Source organism: Cucurbita moschata, unplaced genomic scaffold, assembly GCF_002738365.1.
Source record: "Cucurbita moschata cultivar Rifu unplaced genomic scaffold, Cmos_1.0 Cmo_Scf00048, whole genome shotgun sequence".
In the NCBI taxonomy this organism is placed as follows: Eukaryota; Viridiplantae; Streptophyta; class Magnoliopsida; order Cucurbitales; family Cucurbitaceae; genus Cucurbita; species Cucurbita moschata.
The window spans coordinates 915,557-937,687 of record NW_019268564.1 but is presented as its reverse complement, the minus strand read 5'-3'; the positions used below and the strand labels follow the sequence as shown (position 1 = coordinate 937,687).

Here is a 22,131-nt window from a genome sequence, read left to right as displayed (position 1 = left end):
AAGCTCATTTTCTGGGTTCATCATAGTTGGATTACATGGGTTCATCATAGTTGGATTACAAACGAACACGACTCTCTACAATGATATGATATTGTCTACTTTGAGTATAAGCCCTCATGGTTTTGCTTTGAGCTTCTCCAAAAGGCCTCATACTAATCGAGTGAGTATTCCTCACTTATAAACCCATGATCATTCCCTAAATTAGCCGATGTGGGACTTTCATCATCCAACACATCTAATTTGGCAACCCGACAACTCGGACCAACCCTGGGTTATTTTTTCTGAACCCGAATTGATTGGGCTCGGTTCGGGTTCATAGGACAAAAACATCGGGTTGACCCAAACTAAAAAATCTTATAAAACGTACAGATTGGTAATTAGCGTCTACTAGGACTTCTCTGTGCGCAGGTTCGACTCTTGTCTAATTTATTTATTTTATTACTTCAATTTATATTTTTTATTACTTTATTATTTTTAGTTTTTTTAATTTAATTTATTTAAATTATAAATTTATTTTTAAATATATATAAATAAGGTGAGTAAACTAACCAACAACCTTCCATAAATTTTATCTTAATGTTAAAAATATATAGTATATAGTATATGATAAGTAATTGAATATGATTTATATATATATTTATGTTATTTTAAAACAAAAACATATATTGATACATGTATTTGAGTAATTTTTTTTTTAAATTTGAAAATTCTATATTTGTGTTGATTGAAAAACTGACTTTAAAATCCATTTTATTTCTCATCTATCATTTTTTTCGACGGTAAATAAATGAATTTAAATACATAGTTTAAAATATTTTCACGGTTCTACCGTAGCGAGCTTATAGACCAACTTTTAGTAATGGTGAGAGTATTTTTTGACTGTTTTAAGAGTTTTTTAACTCCTAAAATTGTGTATCAGTAGATTTTTTTTTCAATGATCCTAGATTGATTTATGTTTTTTTTGGGTACTATTAATATCTTTTATCTAAATTCTATCGAATAATTATGAAGGGTGGATAAATAAAATTTTTTAATTTTTTTTAAAAAAATTAACAACCGGACAACCCAACTCGAAAATAGAGGATTGGATTGGGTCAAAAAAATTCCCTCCACCAGTTCCAACCATGTACACCCCTACTGAACTTTTATATTTTGCCGTTCGCGTGATATTTTTTTTATTTTAAAATAATATACATACATGTTTTTTTCTCTTCTTCTCTCGGACCCTTCTTATTTTTTAAATAACTCAACTTTTTTAGTCGAAACTCAAATAATATTTAAAGCATTGAGTAGCGGACGTGTACGTAGGACCCAACTCGAATAGGTAGATTCTATTTGGGTCTGTTGTACAAATCTCCTAAGGAAAAAAAATATATATATATTATCAAAATAAAATCGGAAAAATCCCTAAAACTACGGAAGATGAAGCAATGGGTTAAATTACCTAGCCGTTGGTATCGGCGACGGTTTTCCACGGTCAGAGTCAAATGGTCTTCAGAGCCGTTACCCCCCGCTCATTCGGACGCCAGCTGTCTCGGCTCCCGCGGGGATCATATATATCGCTCCCGCATCCACACACTCTTCTTCGGGTCACATTCTCACACTAGAATCAGAGCGCTCCATCAACGGCCTCTTCCCTTCTGAACGTTCCTTGCCGAATTCAACCGCTAGATAATTACCAAGCAATCGGAGGAAGAGAGAGCAGAATCGAAAGGAGTTTCTCGCCTGATCCCGATGATGAAAAATAGAGGTAATGTAAGATTGACTACTCTGTTCTGGGTTGAAATTTTGGAGGCACAGTCGGCCATTCCGATTTAGGGGTTTATTGGAGAATTTTAGAGATTATTCTGATTTAGGGGTTTATTGGAGAATTTTAGAGATTATTCTGATTTAGGGGTTCACTCGAGCAACTTCAGAGGTTAATCGAACGATCGGATCGTTCTTTTTCCTTTTTTGCCTGTTATCGACACCTTTTGTATTTTTCGTGGTTTCGATTATGGAGGATTAGGGCGTTTTTAGTAGGTTCATTGTTCGTTTCCATGGTAACGTGATTATTGTCTTGGATTATTCTTCGTTTCATTCCCATCATCTTCTATTTCTTCTCTGTGTGAGGAGCCAGGGAACAAACCTGATATTCAAATTTATGTGTTGGCAGAAGAGAAGAGAACGGCGAACTCTTATGTCATTGCGATTGGTTCCGATAACAGAGTGGGGAAGAACAAAGCAGGTGCTCTTGATGAAGTGATTGCTTGGGCAAAAGAAAAACAGTTGGTCCTGTCAATTCAGGCCGGTGGGAGGTTTTCGCATCTGCTAGGATTACTGGTATGATTCCAAGCCCAAGACTGTAGGAAGTAATTGTTGTTTATAAGTTTATTTTTAGTTTCATTATTTGTTGGCTGTGAAGTCGTGAATTGTAGCTTTAGCTGCTTTATTCTTGAAAAAAGATGTACCGAAAGTAAATGATGAATCAAAAAGCCTAATATCATGAAAGTCCTTTTTCTTGAGGAAGAAGTTCTGCAGGGGCCTCCCTTGCTCAATGAAGAACCATGGAATTACTGTCTTTTTATCTTCCATAAGTTCTTCACCATATTTTTTGAGGCAGCAATTAAGAAAGCTCCAAAATGTAATTGTTGCTAGCTTGGGTTGCAATGAAATAAACTCTATTACAGAATATAGAATCTTATCGACACAGTTACCATTCTGTCGAGCCAGTTTAGACAATACTTCTTATAGAACTTAGCCAGAAGGAAAAAACAGTTGACTTGTATTGTAAAATTTAGTGTCATGCACAATTGTTGTCTGCTTATTGATCTTTGGTTTACAATTGTTTGCTTATGGATTATATCAGCATCTGACTGAAAGTTCTGGAAAGTTCGATTTTGAGATGTTATAGTTTTCAGTATTTGCTTGTCTTTCAATGTTAGTGTGTCCATATTTCTTACAATAGTATTCCATTTTCTGAACTTGCACAGATTTGCGTTTAGATTCATCTAAAAGATCAAGCTCTTCTCCACTTTTAAACAATGTCGACTATGTTCACGTTCATAATATTTGGGAGTCTGTATGAGTATTTATAGCTTTTTTTCCAGCTAGTGGATGATTTGATGCACCTTTTTTTTTTTTTAAATTTGCATGTGATTTCAACATAAATGAAGGGTTTCATTTTGCTTTTCAACCACTTGAGTTTTTGAGATTGAGCTTTTGGATTCTGAATTTTCTCTTATGAACATTCCTCTAGGTCATGATGATTGAATGGACGATATGAGATATATACTAGTGTCTGGATCAATTTTTGAGACTGATTTGAGTCTGGGGCAAAATGATGGCAATCAATTTGTTGAAATCGAAGGTACTTTCTTTGTTCAACTTAATCATTTGATCAATGCATAATTATTTTTTTTCATTAATAATATCATGCAGGACGGTCCGGTTCATGTAAAGTTTGTTGTAAACAATTAGGGATGCATGAAATATAACCACACAACCCACTACGGTAAGCTATTGCTTTTACAAAACTTTTATCATTCTATTTACCGGTCAAACTTCAACAAAAATAGTTTATGTTCACTTTTAATGGTTTCAAATTATCCATATCTCATTGGTTTGACATTATTGTTCATATTTCCTTTGCTATTGGAGAAGATTTTGATTAATAACCATGTTACGAAAATTTCAGATGGAAATGGAGGACATAGATCTAATAAAGTTGTGTTCAAGGAATCCAACTCTGGTTGCTACATTCAACACTCCATCAAGTAAGAAATTTTCTATTTGACATCATAAACTACCTTATGTGTTGCCTAGATCTCAGGAGAATTACGTTATTGGCAATGTTGTGGTCCTAATAATGTTAAATTCCTATATTTAATCTTTATTATATCTTTGTTTTTTGTTTTTGATGTTACTTGTGTTCTACCGATATCATGTTTTTGGTTCAAGAGTAAACGACTGAATGTTAAAGTTGAAAGGGTTCATGAGTAAGAAATTAAATTATGTTTTTCTATTTTATGAGTGTTTTAGGTAGTTAGTGAAACCGAGTGAAAAGCCAGACTTCTGCAATTATAATAAACCCCATGAATCTATCTCAACGTTCCAATTTCCATAGAGACAATGTAAAACTCAATGATCAAAGAATCCCATTTAAAATCAATCAAACAACTAAGAGCACATCATTGGTCATTACATACTCCACATTCGGCAATAAGAGAAACCGTGCCACAACATATAGGCGAATTGCCCACAAAAGTTGTAGAAAACAAACCGATCCAAGTAACAAAACGAACAAGAACAAAGAAAAAAAAAAAAACTAAATTCAGAAGAATCGTTCATGAATAAAAGGCAATGATGAGTGGTGAGGTGAAGAAAGAGAGAAATAGGAGAAAGGGGTGGAAGATTAGGGCTGGTGCAGGCTCATCTGGGTATGTGGAAGGGAAGGCTCAGAGTATAGAGAGCACTCTGAGTTTGTCATTTCCCTCTCCATTTCAGTTTCATTGCCCCTCATTTTGCTTGTTTGACTTATGACTAGGCTTTCTCCAATGTTTTATTGCCACATCATCAATATAACAATTTAGTCTCATTATCCTTCGAGGGTCAAGGATTAAGATTGCAAAACCAAGAAAAGAACTTAAGACCGAAAGTACCCGCCTTATACAAGAAGGAACAAAATGAACATCTAAGATACGACCTTGAAGGAACAACCTTAATTATGTCAAGGTTTATTGAACATAAAGATGATAAGCTATACACAAGGATGGCCAAGAAAGACTTGTCAATCTCAACCAAGGATGTTGAGAAGACATTCAAAAGGAACAAATGCTGGAACTAGAAAACGCCTTAAGGCATAAGTTAAGGAACAAATGCTGGTCATCCTTAAGGCATAAAGATTATGGAAGGCCAAAGGTATTGCAAGACTTTCAAGAAAAGAAACTTAAGAACTAAAAAAACATGCCTCGTACAAGAAGGAATAAAAGGAACATATAAGATAAGACCTTGAAAGGTGATAAACTTTACGATTTAAGGAAACATAAGGATGACCAAGGACGACTTGTCAATCTCAACAAAGGATGTTAAGAAGACGCTCAAAAGAAACAAATGTTGGAACTGGAAAACGAGATTAAGTTAAGAACTAAAGGTATGATTATAAGGATTATGGAAAGCCAAGAGTAGTTACAAGGATTAAGAAAAGCCTAGTAATACCGACAAAAGAACTTAAAACCCAAACAACCTAAGACTTATCAATTTCAACAAAGGATGTTGAGAAGACACAAACAACCTAAGACTTGTCAATTTCAACAAGGATGTTGAGAAGACAGTTAAAATGAACAAATGCCGGAACGAGAAAATGTCTTAGGGAATAAGATAAGAACTAAAGGCTACAAGGGCAAATTGTAAGGATTATGAAAGGCCAACGGTAGTTACAAGGATTAAGGAAAGACTTTAATATCAAGAAAAGAAGAACTTAAGACCAAAAGAACCCATGTTATACAGAAAGGAATAAATACATCTAATATAAGACATGATAATCTCAACAAAGGATGTTGAGAAGACAATCGAAAGGAACAAATCTTGGAACCAGTACATGCCTTAAGACTTGTTAAGAACTAACGGCGACAAGGACTTAATTATAAGGATTATGAACGACCAAGGGATGTTATAAGGATTAAGGAAGACCTTGTAATACCGAGAAAAGAAGAGCTTAAGACCCAAAAACCCTCCCTTGTACACGCCTTAGGACATAAGTTAAGAACAAAGGCCACTAGGGCTGACTATAAGGATTATGGACGACCAAGGGATGTTACAAGGATTAAGAAAGACCTTGTAATACCGAGAAAAGAAGAGCTTAAGACCCAAAGAACATGCCTTGTACACTGCTTAAGAAAGACCTTGTAATACCGAGAAAAGAAGAGCTTAAGACCCAAAGAACATGCCTTGTACACTGCTTAAGACATAAGTTAAGAACTAACGGCCACCAGGGCTGATTATAAGGATTATGGACGACCATGGGATGTTACAAGGATTAAGGAAGAACTTGTAATACCGAGAAAAGAAGAGCTTAAGACCCAAAGAACCTGCCTTGTACACTGCATAAGACATAAGTTAAGGACTAACGGCCACCAGGGCTGATTATAAGGATTATGGACGACCCAAAGAACCTGCCTTGTACACTGCATAAGACATAAGTTAAGGACTAACGGCCACCAGGGCTGATTATAAGGATTATGGATGACCAAGGGATGTTACAAGGATTAAGGAAGATCTTGCAATACCGAGAAAAGAAGAGCATAAGACCCAAAGAACCTGCCTTGTACACTACTTAAGACATAAGTTAAGAACTAACGGCCACCAAGGCTGATTATAAGGATTATGGACGACGACTAAGAGATGTTACAAGGATTACGGAAGACCTTGTAATACCGAGAAAAGAAGAGCTTAAGACCCAAAGAACCTGCCTTGTACACGCTTTAAGACATAAGTTAAGAACTAACGGCTACAAGAGCTGATTATGAGGATTATGGACGACCAAGGGATGTTACAAGGATTAAGGAAGACCTTGTAATACCGAGAAAAGAAGAGCTTAAAACCCAAAGAACCCGCCTTGTACACGCCTTAAGACAGAAGTTAAGAATTAACGGCCACAAGGGCTGATTATAAGGATTATGGACGACCAAGGGATGTTACAAGGATTAAGAAAGACCTTGTAATACCGTAAGAACTAACGGCGACAAGGGATGATTATAAGGATTATGGACGACCAAGGGATGTTACAAGAATTAAGGAAGACCTTGTAACACCGAGAAAAGAAGAGCTTAAGACTCAAAGAACCTGCCTTGTACACGCCTTAAGACATAAGTTAAGACCTAACGGCCACCAGGACTTATTATAAGTATTATGGACGACCAAGGGATGTCACAAGGATTAAGGAAGACCTTGTAATAACGAGAAAAAAAGAGCTTAAGACCCAAAGAACTTGCCTTGTACACTGCTTAAGACATAAGTTAAGAACCAACGGCCACCAAGGCTGATTATATGGATTATGGACGACCAAGGTATGTTACAAGAATTAAGGACCTTGTAATACCAAGAAAAGAAAAGCTTAACCCAAAGAACTTTCCTTGTACACTCCTTAAGACATAAATTAAGAACTAACGGCGACAAGGGCGGATTATAAGGATTATGGATGACCAAGGGATGTTACAAGGATTAAGAAAGACCTTTTAATACCGAGAAAATAAGAGATTAAGACCCAAAGAACTTGACTTCTACACAGCTGAAGAAATAAGTTAAGAATTGACAGCCACCAGGGCTGATTATAAGGTATATGGACGACCAAGGGATGTTACAAGGATTAGGGAAGACCTTGTACTACCCAGAAAAAAAGAGCTTAAGACCCAAAGAACCTGCCATGTACACGCCTTAAGACATAAGTTAAGAACTAACGGCCTCCAGGGCTGATTATCAGGGTAATGGACGACCAAGGGATGTTACAAGGATTAAGGAAGACTTTGTAATATCGAGAAAAGAAGAGTTTAAGACCCGAAGAACCTGCTTGTACACGCCTTAAGACATAAGTTAAGAACTAACGATCTCCAGGGCTGATTTGAAGGATTATGGACGACCAAAGGATGTTAAAAGGATTAAGGAAGACCTTGTAATACCGTAAGAACTAACGTCGACAAAGGCTGATTATAAGGATTATGGACGACCATGGGATGTTACAAGGATTAAGGAAGACCTTGTAATACCGAGAAAAGAAGAGCTTAAGACCCAAAGAACCTGCCTTGTGCAATGCTTAAGACATAAGTTAAGAACTAATGGCCACCACGGCTGATTATAAGGATTACGGACAACCAAGGTATGTTACAAGGATTAAGGAAGACCTTGTAATACTGAGAAAAGAAGAACTTTAGACCGAAAGAACCTTCCTTGTACACGCCTTAAGAGATAAGTTAAGAACAAACGGCCACTAGGGCTGATTATAAGGATTATGGACGACTAAGGGATGTTACAGGAAGACCTTGTAATACCGAGAAAAGAAGAGCTTAATTCCCAAAGAACCTACGTTGTACATACCTTAAGACATAAGTTAAGAACTAACGGCCACCAGGGCTGATTATAAGGATTATGGACGACCAAGGGATGTTACAAGGATTAAGGAAGACCTTGTAATACCGAGAAAAGAAGAGCTAGAGTCCCAAAGAACCTGCCTTGTACACTGCTTAAGACATAAATTAAGAACCAACGGCCACCCAGGCTGATTATAAGGATTATGGACGATTAAGGGATGTTACAAGAATTGAGGAAGACCTTGTACTACCGCGAAAAGAATTGCTTAAGACCCAAAGAACTTGCCTTGTACACTGCTTAAGACATAAGTTAAGAACTAACGGCCATCGGAGTTGATTATAAGGTTTATGGACGACCAAGGGATGTTACAAGATTAAGGAAGACCTTGTAATACCGAGAAAAGAAGAGCTTAAGACCCAAAGAACTTTCCTTGTACACTCCTTCAGACATAAGTTAAGAACTAACGGCGACAAGGGCGGATTATAAGGATTATGGACGACCAAGGGATGTTACAAGGATTAAGAAAGACCTTTTAATACCGAGAAAATAAGAGCTTAAGACCCAAAGAACTTGCCTTGTACACTGCTTAAGAAATAAGTTAAGAACTGACAGCCACCAGGGCTGTTTATAAGGATTATGGACGACCAAGGATTGTTACAAGGATTAAAGGATTAAGGAAGACCTCGTAATACCGTAAGAACTAACGGCGACAAGGACTGATTATAAGTTTTATGGACGACCATGGGATGTTACAAGGATTAAGGAAGACCTTGTAATACCGAGAATAGAAAAGCTTAAGACCCAAAGAACCTGCCTTGTACACGCCTTAAGACATAAGTTAAGAACTAACAGCGACAAGGGCTGATTATAAGGATTATGGACGACTAAATGAAGTTACAAGGATTTGGGAAGACCATGTAATACTGAGAAAAGAAGAGCTTAAGACCCAAAGAACCTGCGTTGTACACGCCTTAAGACATAAGTTAAGACCTAACAGCCACCAGGGCTGATTATAAGGATTATGGATGACCAAAGGATCTTACAAGGATTAATGAAGACCTTGTAATACCGAGAAGAGAAGAGCTTAAGACCCAAAGAACCTACCTTGTACACGCCTTAAGACATAAGTTACGAACTAACGGCCACCAAGGCTGATTATAAGGATTATGGACGACCGTGAGATGTTACAAGGATTAAGGAAGATCTTGTAATACCGAGAAAAGAATAGCTTAAGACCCAAAGAACCTTTCTTGTACACGCCTTAAGACATAAGTTCAAAACTAACGGCCACCCAAGCTGACTATAAGGATTATGGACGACCATGGAATATTACAAGGATTAAGGAAGACATTGTAATACCGAGAAAAAAAGATCTAAGATCTAAAGAACCTGCCTTGTACATGTCTTAACACATACGTTAAGAACTAACGACGACAAGGGCTGATTATAAGGATTATGGACGTCCATGGAATGTTACAAGGATTAAGGAATACCTTGTAATACTGAGAAAAGAAGAGCTTAAGACCCAAAGAATTTTCCTTGTACAAGCCTTAGAGGTAAGTTAAGAACTAATGGCGACTAGGGCTGATTATAAGGATTATGGACGACCAAGGGACGTTACAAAGCTTAAGGAAGACCTTGTAATACCGAGAAAAGAATAGCTTTAGACATAATTTAAGAACTAACGGCCACCAGGGCTGTTTATAAGAATTATGGACGACCAAGCGATGTTACAAGGATTAAGGAAGACCTTGTAATACCGAGAAAAGAAGAGCTTAAGACCTAAAGAACCTGCCTTGTACACGCCTTAAGACATATAAGTTAAGAACTAACGGCCACCAGGGCTGATTATAAGGATTATGGACGACCAAGGATTGTTACAAGGATTAAGGAAGACCTTGTAATACCGTAAGAACTAACGACGACAAGGGCTGATTATAAGGATTATGGACGACCATGGGATGTTACAAGGATTAAGGAAGACCTTGTAATACCGTAAGAACTAACGACGACAAGGGCTGATTATAAGGATTATGGACGACCATGGGATGTTACAAGGATTAAGGAAGACCTTGTAATACCGAGAAAAGAAGAGCTTAAAGACCTGAAGAACCTGCCTTGTACACATCTTAAGACATAAGTTATGACCTAACGGCCACCAGGGCTGATTATAAGTATCATGGGGACGACCAAGGGATGTCACAAGGATTAAGGAAGACCTTGTAATAACGAGAAAAAAAGAGCTTAAGACACAAAGAACTTGCCTTGTACACGCCTTAAGACATAAGTTAAGAACTAACGGCAACTAGGGCTGATTAAAAGGATTATGGACAACCAAGGGATGTTACCAGTATTAAGGAAGACCTTTTAATACCGACAAAAGAAGAGCTTAAACCCCAAAGAACCTGCCTTGTACACTGCTTAAGACATAAGTTAAGAACTGACAGCCATCAGGGCTGATTATAAGGATTATGGATGACCAAGGGATTTTACAACGATTAAGGAAGACCTTGTAATACCAAAAAAAGAAGAGCTTAAGACCCAAAGAACCTGCCTTGTACACACCTTAAGGCATAAGTTAGGAACTAACGGTGACAAGGGCTGTTGATAAGGATTATGGACGACCAAGTGATGTTACAAGGATTAAGAAAGACCTTATAATATCGAGAAGAGAAGAGCTTAAGACCCAAAGAACCTGTCTTGTACACGCCTTAAGACATAAGTTAAGAACTAACGGCCACCAGGGCTGATTATACGGATTATGGACGACCAAGGGATGTTACAAGGATTATGGAAGACCTTGTAATACCGATAAAAGAGCTGAAGACCCAAAGAACCTGCCTTGTACACGCCTTAAGACATAAGTTAAGAACTAACGGCAACAAGGGCTTATTATAAGGATTATGGACGACTAAATGAAGTTACAAGTATTTGGGAAGACCATGTAATACCGAGAAAAGAAGAGCTTAAGACCAAAGAACCTGCCTTGTACACGCCTTAAGACATAAGTTAAAACCTAACGGCCACCAGGGCTTATTATAAGGATTATGGACGACTAAGGGAAACAAGGATTAAGGAAGACCTTGTAATACTGAGAAAAGAAGAGCTTAAGACCCAAAGGACCTACGTTGTACACTTCTTAAGACATAAGTTAAGAACTAACGGCCACCCGGGCTGATTATAAGGATTATGGATGACCAAGGGATCTTACAAGGATTAAGGAAGACCTTGTAATACCGAGAAGAGAAGAGCTTAAGACCCAAAGGACCTGCCTTGTACACTGCTTAAGACATATGTTAAGAACTAACGTCCACCAGGGCTGATTATAAGGATTATGGACGACCAAGGGATTTTAGACGACCAAGGAAGACCTTGTAATACCGAAAAAAGAAGAGCTTAAGACCCAAAGAACCATCCTTGTACACGCCTTAAGACATAAGTTAGGAACTAACGGTGACAAGGGCTGTTGATAAGGATTATGGACGACCAAGTGATGTTACAAGGATTAAGAAAGACCTTATAATACCGAGAAAATAAGAGCTTTAGACCCAAAGAACCTGCCTTGTACACGCCTTAAGACATAAGTTAAGAACTAACGACGACAAGGGCTGATTATAAGGATTATGGATGATCAAGGGATGTTACAAGGATTAAGGAAGACCTTGTAGTACCGAGAAAAGAAGAGCTTAAAACCCAAAGAACCCGCCTTGTACACGCCGTAAGACATAAGTTAAGAACTAACGGCGACAAGGGCTTATTATAAGGATTATGGACGACCATGGGATGTTACCAGGATTAAGGAAGACCTTGTAATACCGAGAAACGAAGAGCTTAAGATCCAAAGAACCTGTCTTGTACAAGAAGGAACAAAAGGAACAAATGTCGGAACAAGTATATGCTTTAGGCATGAATTAAGGACTAAAGGCCACAAAGGCTGATTTTAAGGATTATTGACGACCAAGGAATTTTATAAGGATTAAGAAAAGCCTTGTTATACCGAGAAGAAAACTTAAGATCCAAAGAACCTTCCTTGTACAAGACGTTACAAAAGGAACATCTAAGCTACGACCTTGAAGAAAAAAACATTGATTATGTTAAGGCCTCTTAAACATAAAGACGATAAGATCTACGATATAGGGAAACACAAGGATGACCAAGAAAGACTTGACAATCTCAACAAAGGATGTTAAGAATATAGTTGAAAGGAACAAATGTCGGAACAAGTACATGCCTGACGGTATAAGTTAAGAATTAAATGCCATAAGGGCTAATCATATGGATTATGGTGTCCAGGAATGTCACAAAGATTAAGGAAGGTAGTTACGTTGAGAAAAGAAGAACTTAAAACCTTAAGAACCCGCCTTGTACAAGAAGAAACAAAAGAAACATCTAAGATAAGACTTTACAATCTCAACAAAGAATGTTGAGTAGACCGTCAAAAGAACCAAATGTCGGAACAAGTACATGAATTAAGGCATAAGTTAAGAACTAATGGCCACAAGGGCTTATTTAGATTATGGATGGCCAAGAGATGTTATAATGATTAAGGAGGAAGGCCTTGTTATACCGAGAAAAGAAGAACTTAAGTCCAAAACAACCCGCTTGTACAAGAAGGAACAAAAGGATTATCTAAAATAAAACTTCAAATGTCGGAATAAATACATGACTTAATAACATAAGTTAAGGACTAAAGGCCACAAGGGCTGATTATAAGGATTGTGGAACAGTCAAGAAATGTTACAATGATTAAGGAAGGAAGGTCTTGTTATATCGAGAAAAGAAGAATTTAAGACCTGAAGAACTTGCCTTGTACAAGAATGAACAAAATGAAGATCTAAGATAAGACTTGACAATTTCAACAAAGGATGTTGAGAAGCTATTTAAAGGGAACAAATGTCGAAACAAGTACATGCCTTAAGACATAAGTTAAGAACTAAAGGCCACAAAGGCTGATTATAAGGATTATGGACGGCCAAGGGATGTTACAAGGATTATGGACGGCCAAGAGATGTTACAAGGATTAAGGAATGCTTTGTTATACCGAGAAAAAAAGAACTTAAGACTCCACAATCCTTAAGACATAAGTTAAGAACTCAAGGCCACAAAGGCGGATTATAAGGATTATGGACGGCCAAGAGATGTTACAAGGATTATGGACAGCCAAAGGATGTTACACGGATTAAGGAAGGCTTTGTTATACCGAGAAAAAAAGAACTTAAGACCCCACAAGGATGACCAAGGAAAAGTTGTCAATCTCAATAAAGAATGTTGAGAAGACAGTCAAAAGTAACAAAGGCGGGAAGAAGAAAATGCATTGAGGCAAAAGTTAAGAACTAAAGGCTATAAGAGCTGATTATAAAGATTATGGAAGACCTAGAGTAGTTACAAAGATCAAGGAATAAAAGGGACGAATAAAAGGAACATCCAAGATACGACCTTGAATGAACAATGTTGGTTATGTCAAGGTTTGTTGAACATAAAGATAATATGCTCTACGATACAAGGAAACACAAGAATGAAGAAGGAAGACCCATCAATCTCATTATAGGATGTTGAGAAGACAACGAAAAAGAATAAATGCCACAACTAGAAAATGCCTTAAGGCATAACCAAAGAACTTTAGGCCACAATGGCGGATTATAAGGATTATGCAAGGCTAAGGGTAGATACAAAGATGAAGGAAGACCTTGTAATATTGAGAAAATAAGAATTTAAGTCCCAAGAACCCACCTTGTACAAGAAAGAACAAAACGAACATATAAGGTACAACCTTGGAGGAATAACACTGATTATGTTAAGACTTGTTAAATATAAAGACGATAAGCTCTACAATACAAGGAAACACAAGGATGACCGTTGATGACTTGATAAAATGCAAAAATGTCATTTCCTACAGCTTTTAAACGAGATCTCTAACAAGTCTCATAAAGTATTCAAGAGTTGAAGTTGGCCGAAACAAGTTTCCCTAATTCAAGTTCCATGACCCATGGAGGGAAGAATTTTTGAAGTCACATCCCTTGTTTTCCTTAAAACCTTCGAGAGTGGTTCTCCTGGAAGTTCTTTTTAGTTCCTGAAAATAGACTGAAAAGTGGACTTACAAAAAAAAATTAGGAGCAATTTGGATATCGAAAGCTTGAGAACCAAGAACCCGACCGTCAATGATGAGGTACGTAGCCACTTTGGACTTTTCTCAAGTTATACTTATAGGAATCCTTAGGTGAAGTATGATTTAAAGGAATATGGAAGAAATAGGTCAAAAATCAAAAGTGCAGACCTAAACCAACGTTTTTCTCAAAAATCAAGTAACGTTAAAATAACTCTCTAAGTAGACTCCGCTGCTCATGATCTTTTAATAGAAGGCTTATAAGATGACATGTTAAGGATACCAGGATTAAGGAAGGCCTTGTAATATCGAGAAAAGAAGAACTTAAGATCCAAAGAACCACTATACAAGAAGACATTGTTATACCGAGAAAAGAACTTAAGACACAAAGAACTCGCCTTGTACCAGAAGGAACAAAAGGAACATCTAAAATAAGACTGAACAATCTCAACAAAGGATGTTGAGAAGACAGTCAAAAGGAACAGATGTTGGAACAAGTACATAACTTAAGTAATAACCAAAGAACTTAAGGCCACAAGGGCTTATTATAAGGATTATGTAAGGCCAATGATAGATACAAGGATTAAGGAAGACTTTGTAATATCGAGAAAGAAGAACTTACGACCCAAAGAACCCGCCTTTTACAAGAAAGAATAAAAGGAAAATTTAAGATACAACCTTAAAGGAACAACGTTATTATGTTAAGGCTTGTTAAACATAAGACGATAAGTTCTACGATATAAGGAAACACAAGGATGACCTAGGAAAACTTGACAAACTCAACAAAGGATGTTAAGAAGACATTCAAGAGGAACGATAAGTTCTACGATATAAGGAAACACAAGGATGACCTAGGAAAACTTGACAAACAAGGATGACCTAGGAAAACTTGACAAACTCAACAAAGGATATTAAGAAGACATTCAAGAGGAACAAATGTTGGAATTAGAAAATGTCTCGAGGGATAAATTTAGAATTAAAGGCCACAAAGGCTGATTATAAGGATCATGGACGGTCAAGGGTAGTACAAGGATTAAGGAAGACCTTGTAATACCGATAAAAGAAGACTTCAGATCCAAAGAACTCGCCTTGTACAAGACGGAAAAGAAGGGAAAAATTACAAAAAATGAACAAACTATTTTTAGAAACAATTTGGATTTTTCAAAATAAAATATTCAAAAAGTGGCAAATACCAAAATACTCATGTTGTTCCAATTATTTACAATAATACCCTTGGCCAGAAAATCTTTCCTAGATTAAGGTCAGCTGGACAAAATCTTCCATATCTCAACATTCAATCAACCATATGATTTACCCTAAATTTGGATAAAATCTAGAAGACTCAGATATCTTCAGATCCAACAGTTGGTGTTCAAGGATGATGTCGGGAACACCCTCGTCGGAGTAGATTATTCCTACCTGCCAGAATCATTAAATATAAATTCAGCATCATTATGGATGTTTTAAGGTTGATGCAAGCTTTATCTACAAATAAGAAGATATGGGCAACATTTAGGGACAAGAGTGAGGGCTTGAGAGTACGAGGATTAATAAAGGGTAAGAGTAATTACAAGGATTAAGGAAGACCAAGGAAAGAACTTAAGACCCTAAGAACCCGCTTGGTACAAGAAGGAACAAAAAGACCCTCTAAGATAATAGAACCTTGAAGGAACAAGGTTGATTATGTCAAGGCTTTTTGAACTTAAGAAAGAAGATAAGGTCTAGGATATAAGAAAACGTAAGCATAACCAAAGAAAACTTGTCCATTTGAACAAAGGATGTTTAGAAGACATTCAAAAAGGGAAAATATTGGAACAAGTACATGGCCAAGGCATAAGTTACAAACTAAAGGCTATAAGGGTAGATTACAATAACATGCTGGAAAAGGACAAACCTATAAAAGGACCCTCAAGCAATATGAAAGGACATAATGAAGGACAAATGCCCCAAGGCAAAGTAAGAACAACAAACTTTTGAGAATAAAAGTTCTTAAGAGGGGGAGAATTTATGAGACCCCAAGTAGGTTAAGACACTCAAGTAAGTTTAAGGTGCTTAAGAAAGGTTAAGGGGCCAAGGAAGAGATTCTCAATGCCCTAGCAAAGTTTCATAAGCATCCAAAACCTTGGGAAAAGGTTTGGAAAAGAAATAGTAATCATAAAAGGGAAAAATGTCAGTTTTCCAATTTTAAGTAAAGTCTCGAGTTTTTCATTTCTTAAGTAGAAGGAATTTCAAGATGTTCAATGACCAAAATTAGGTAAAGAATGTTTAGAAAAAGTATGGATGGGTCGGAATAAAAATTTGAAATGTGATAAATTATGAAAGTACCCTAATGTTCAATTATCCATGAAATATCCATGCCCCGAAAAATCTTCCAACATTCGTTTTCAGTATGGGTCAGCTGGAAAAAATCTTCCATATCTCTAGATCCGACCGTTGAGTTTACCCCAAATTTGGATATGATCTAGAAGACTCAGATATCTTTAGATCTAACGGTTGGTGTTCAAAGTTGAAGTCTGCAGCACCTTCATCGGAGTAGATTTTTTCGCTGGACCTTCCAGAATTTTCAAGTTTAAAATCAACACCATTCGAGATGTAAGGTTGGTGCAAGCTTCATCTACAAGTAAGGTTGGTGCAAGCTTCATCTACAAATAACGTGACGTGGGCAATGTATAGGTACAAGGGTAGAGGCTAGAGAGTACAAGGGTGGTTATAAGGATTAAGGAAGACCTTGTAACACCAAGGAAAGAAGAACTTAAGACCCTAAGAACCCGCCTTGTACAAGAAGGATTAAAAGAACTACGGTTATTATGTCAAGGCATGTTGAACATAAGGAAGAAGATAAACTCTAAGATATGAGGAAATGCAAAAATGACAAAGGAAAACTGGTCAATCTCAACCAAGAAAAAGGGGCAAATGCTAGAACAATTAAATTTAAGGCATAAGTTAAGAACTAAAGGCCAAAATGGTAGATAATAAGGACATATCAAAGAATGAAAACCCTATATAAAAGGGACATGTCAAAGAATGAAAACCCTATAAAAGGATCCTCTAGGAAACTTGGAATGTTCTAACGAAGGGGAGAATTTGCAAGACTTCAAGTAAGGTTAAGACACTCGAGTAAGGCGACCCAAAAAAGAGATTCTCAATGCCCTAGCACGGTTTGATAGGGATGGAAAAGGTTTGGACAGGAAATAGTTAACTTAAAAGGTAAAAAGGTTGTAACACCAAGAAAAGAACTTAAGACCCTAAGAACCCGCCTGGTACAAAAAGGAACAAAATGAACCTCTAAGATACAACCTTGAAGGAACAACGTTCATTATGTCAAAGTTTGTTGAACATAAAGAATAAGATAAGCTCTAAGATATAAGGAAACAAACGGATGACCAAGGAAGACTTGTCAATCTCAATAAAAGATATTGAGAAGGCAGTCAAAGGGGGCAAATGACTTAAAGCATAAGTTAAGAACTAAAGGCCACGAGGGAAAATTATAAGGATATGTTGGAGAAGTTCAAACTTATAAAAGGACCTTCAAAAAACTTGGAAGGACATAACTGAGGACAAGTACTCTAAGACAAGGTAAAAACAGTGAACTTTCAAGGACGAAAGTTCTCAAGAGGTAAGGTGTGCAAGAAAGATTTAAGGGATCAAAAAAAAAAAAAAGATTAAGAGACCAAAAGAAGGCTAAGGGGTCCAAGGAAGAGATTCAATGTGTTACAAGCAGCATCCAAGCCTAAGGGAAAAATGACCAAAAATGGTAAATAGTTTTTGGAAAGTGTTTGGATTTTCAGAATAAAAAATTCAAAAGGTGGCAAATTACCGAAATACCCCAAGCTTCCAATTATATACAAAAATGCCCCTGACTAGAAATCTTTCCAGATTGGTTTACAGCAGGGGTCATCTGGACAAAATCTTTCATATCTCATAGATTCAACTATTGGATTTGTCCCAAATTTGGATATGATCTAGAAGACTCATATATGTTCAAATCTAATGGCTGATGTTGAAAAATGACGTCGGAAACATCTTCATCGAAGTAGATTTTTCCAATGGACCTTCTAGAAGTTTCAAGTTTAAATCAGCACTATTCTGTAGGTTTCTAGTTCGTTGCAAGCTTCATCCACAAATAAGAAAATGTGGGCAACATTTAGGGACAAGAGTGGAGGCTCAAGAGTACAAGGATTAAGGAAGGCCAAGGGTAGTTACAAGTTTAAATCAGCACTATTCTGTAGGTTTCTAGTTCGTTGCAAGCTTCATCCACAAATAAGAAAATGTGGGCAATGTTTAGGGACGAGTGGAGGCTCAAGAGTACAAGGATTAAGGAAGGCCAAGGGTAGTTACAAGGATTAAGTACAACACCAAGAAGAACTTAAGACCCTTAGAACCCCTTTTGTACAAAAAGAAACAAAAGGAACATCTAAGATACAACCTTAAAGGAACAATGTTGATTATGTCAAGACTTGTTGACCATAAGAAGATAAAGCTCAAAGATATAAGGAAACTCAAGGCTGACCCAGACTTTTTAATCTCAACAATAAATTATCACGATAGAAATATGGTACATTTTTAGAACGGTCTATAGGTTTCCTTGACGAATTAAATGAGATGATATCCTTTCTTTAATAAGAAAAAGATCTACTTAATGGTAAATAAAAGACTATATGTTCGAATAGATAATAGGAAAGCGAAGAATTGTTGGAAAGGAAGGAAGGAAGATAAGTTTGGGTTCAAGTTCTTTGTTTACTTCATAATCTGAGAAAGAAAGTGTGCATTTTTCAATTAAATTCTAGGGACAGTTAGCTACCTTGTGTGGAAGTCATGGCTTGGTCACCTTGATGAATACAAACCAATTTGTCATGTGAGCAAGAAATTATTTGGCAATGTTAGAAAGGGAAAGAGAGAGAAAATGAGGTCTTTCGAGAAAACCAAAAGCAAAACTACGAGAACTTTATGCTTAAAGTGGACAATATCATACCATTGTAGAGGTTGGGGTTCCTAACACACCGGTCATAAAGGCTTCAACCCCAATCTGCATAAATATGCTATAATTTGAGAATCACATTATTTAGGTTTGCATAAACCATGTTTTGAAGTTTCTTTTAGATATCTCAGTACTCTTTTAGATATCTCAGTACTCTTTTGACTGCCGTAATCGAGTGGGATTCTTCAAATATCAACTCAGTTTGCTAATAATGCATGAAATCTCTAGATGTGTCTTGTTGAGCCCCAATTGCACTTATATAAACTTGTGTTTGAGCTGAGATCCTAGGAGTGGTAGCTTCAATTGACAGAGACTTTTATATGTTGTGTGTTGACCTTTTCTGAAACATTTCCTATTGTTTTTGTAGACGGAGATAGATTGTTAGAGCTGATGTTTTTTTTCGAATAGCATAATCAAAGTGTAGTGTTGAACAGGTCAGCGTAACTATTGAGTTTTATGGTGTACTCAATGGAGTTCGTCATTGATTTTGCAACTATGAGACATAACTGATGTGTTTGAGCTGTGAGATCCTAGGAGTGGTAGCTTCAATTGATAGAGACTTTTGTATGTTGTATGTTGACTTTTTCTGAAATATTTTCTATTGTTTTTGTAGACGGAGATAGATTGTTAGAGCCGATGTTCTTTTTCGAATAGCATAATTAAAGTTTAGTGTTGAATAGGTAAACGTAACTATTGAGTTCTATGATGCACTCAATGGAGTTCGTCATTGATCTTGCAACAATGAGACATAACTGATGTGTTTGAGCTGAGATCCTAGAAGTGGTAGCTTCAACTGGTAGAGACTTTTGTATGTTGTATGTTGATCTTTTGTGAAACATTTCCTGTTGTTTTTGTAGACGGAGATGGATTGTTAGAGCCGATGTTCTTTTTCGAATAGTATAATTAAAGTTTAGTATTGAACAGGTCAGCGTAACTATTGAGTTCTATGATGCATTCAATGGAGTTAGCTTCAATTGATAGAGACTTTTGTATGTTGTATGTTGACCTTTTCTAAAACATTTCCTATTGTTTTTGTAGACGGAGATGGATTGTTAGAGCCGATATTCTTTTTCGAATAGCATAATCAAAGTTTAGTGTTGAACCGGTCAGCTAAATCCCAGGTACTCATACATCTTGATTGACCCATGGTTAGTTCCCTTTGTATTTTGCATTATTTTTATGAATTTATAAACTTTATAGTGGCTCGATAAGCTGTGTGTTGTTAAAGAGTTGAATTAGCAATATTTTTATAATCGAGTTTTCTCGTTTATTTTTTTTTTAATGATACAAAGAGGATTGATATAATTTCAATTATTTTGACGTAATAGGACTATAAAGTTTTTTTTCTTCTTAAAGCTACACGGAAGAGTTATGGTTATGTATGTTGAGTTCGTGGAGATTAACCAACCGTAATAAACTAAAAGATGACATGTTTGTTCAGTTTACAATAGTACGGTTAGGTTGTGAACTCTAATCGGGTTGTTTTGGTTACCATCCTGACACAATCGAACCTGCCCCAATTCTTTAAGGATTTGAACTCGACCATATACTCTTTATTTTACCTAAAATGAGTTTAGAAAAAGCTAATAAATGATAAAATTTTAACATTTTCCATCCATTTTAAACATTTATAAAAATTGGGAAGATTTTTTAAATATAATATATCATTTTTTATTTCCTTTGGGTTGGTTCGATTTGTTCGGGTTATTTATTCAAGTTTTTGTTTTTAATAAAAGTAAAATGAGACCTGAAAACTCGAATCCAACATGAACGACGAGCAAGGCATGCAAAGAAATAACACAACCATCATTCCTTAAGTTCAATAAACTTTTATGTGGTCTATGGGGTTAATAAAACTTTTTAAATTTGTTTGGAATAATTATGAATTATAAATTAATAAAACTTTTTAAATTTTCTTTTCTTAACAATCTCACAACCCAACCCGAAAATAGAGGGTAGGGTTGGGTTGAGAAAATTTTCGGGTTAGGTTGGGTTACCAATCCAGCCAATCCAAATTTTTGGGTTTGGTAAAAAAAAAAATCTTTCAACCTAACCCAATCCAACCTGGACCATATATACCCCTAACGAAATAGCTCCACAACAAATAGCAGCCCATCCGAAGGCTTAAGAAGAGAAGATTGGTAAAAGATATCAGCATTGAGAGAGAGAGCTTATGCTAGATAGAAAAGGCTCAATTAGAAAAAACATATATCTATGCCAAGAAATATTAACAAAAGATACCGTCCAAGTTCACCACTAGCTAATATTGTCCTCTTTGGACTTTCCCTTCCAGGCTTCCCCTCAAGATTTTAGAACGCGTCTGCTGGAGAGAGGTTTCCACACCCTTATAAGAAATGTTTCGTTTCCAACTAATGTGGGATCTCATGATCCACCCTCCTTGGGGACTTAGCGTCCTTACTAGCACACCATTCGGTGACGAGCTCTGATACCATTTGTAACAGCCCAACAAGCCCTACCGCTAACAGATATTGTCCTCTTTGGGCTTTCCCTTTCGGACTTCCCCTCAAGGTTTTAGAACGCATATGTTAGGAGAGATTTTCACACCCTTATAAGAAATGTTTCGTTCCCCTCTCCAACCGACATGGGATTTCACAATAATATACTATGATTATTACAAACGTTTGAATCAAACCAAGCACAAAACAATAAAATGATATCAATATATCCATAGGGAAACAAAATCAACTTGTTCCCTAAACCTCCAATTTTTGTATTTATAATATTCACACCCTCAATATCATAGTTTCAAGTGGATCTCAAAGAATATTGCAGTCACTATAAGCTATACGCAGAAATAGCAAAAACTACACACTTCAACCGTATTTGCAGTACCTCAAAAGTTTTCAAAGAATTTACAAAGCAAACCAAAAGAAAGGGAAAGAATAATAGCTATCATGGATATACCCTAGCCGCGCTAAAGCTCCTCACATGGCTAGAGGTTCAAGAACAATGGGGGGGGGGGGGG

The 22,131-nt window shown here is 36.6% G+C and overlaps 1 protein-coding gene and 1 long non-coding RNA gene across 6 annotated transcripts in view; both read right to left on the bottom strand.

The window, feature by feature from the left end:
- Positions 1–5,108: 5,108 nt before the first annotated feature.
- LOC111435257 lies at positions 5,109–8,379 on the bottom strand. 2 transcript variants are annotated; one of them, XR_002709054.1, is made up of 4 exons: positions 8,060–8,379; positions 7,733–7,777; positions 5,883–6,694; positions 5,109–5,814 (listed from the first exon to the last, which is right to left on the bottom strand). It is a non-coding gene; the product is annotated as an uncharacterized LOC111435257 (long non-coding RNA). The 2 variants fall into 2 exon arrangements; XR_002709055.1 differs by having other exon boundaries at positions 5,109–5,670.
- Positions 8,380–21,852: 13,473 nt separating this feature from the next.
- The window catches only part of LOC111435255, a 4,475-nt gene continuing 4,196 nt past the window's right edge, over positions 21,853–22,131 (bottom strand). For 3 of the 4 annotated variants that reach the window (XM_023072677.1, XM_023072679.1, XM_023072676.1), the window contains exon 7: positions 21,853–22,127. The gene's annotated coding sequence lies outside the window, so the exon portion shown is untranslated. The remainder of the gene's footprint in view (positions 22,128–22,131) is intronic. The other variant, XM_023072678.1, reaches the window with a different exon arrangement.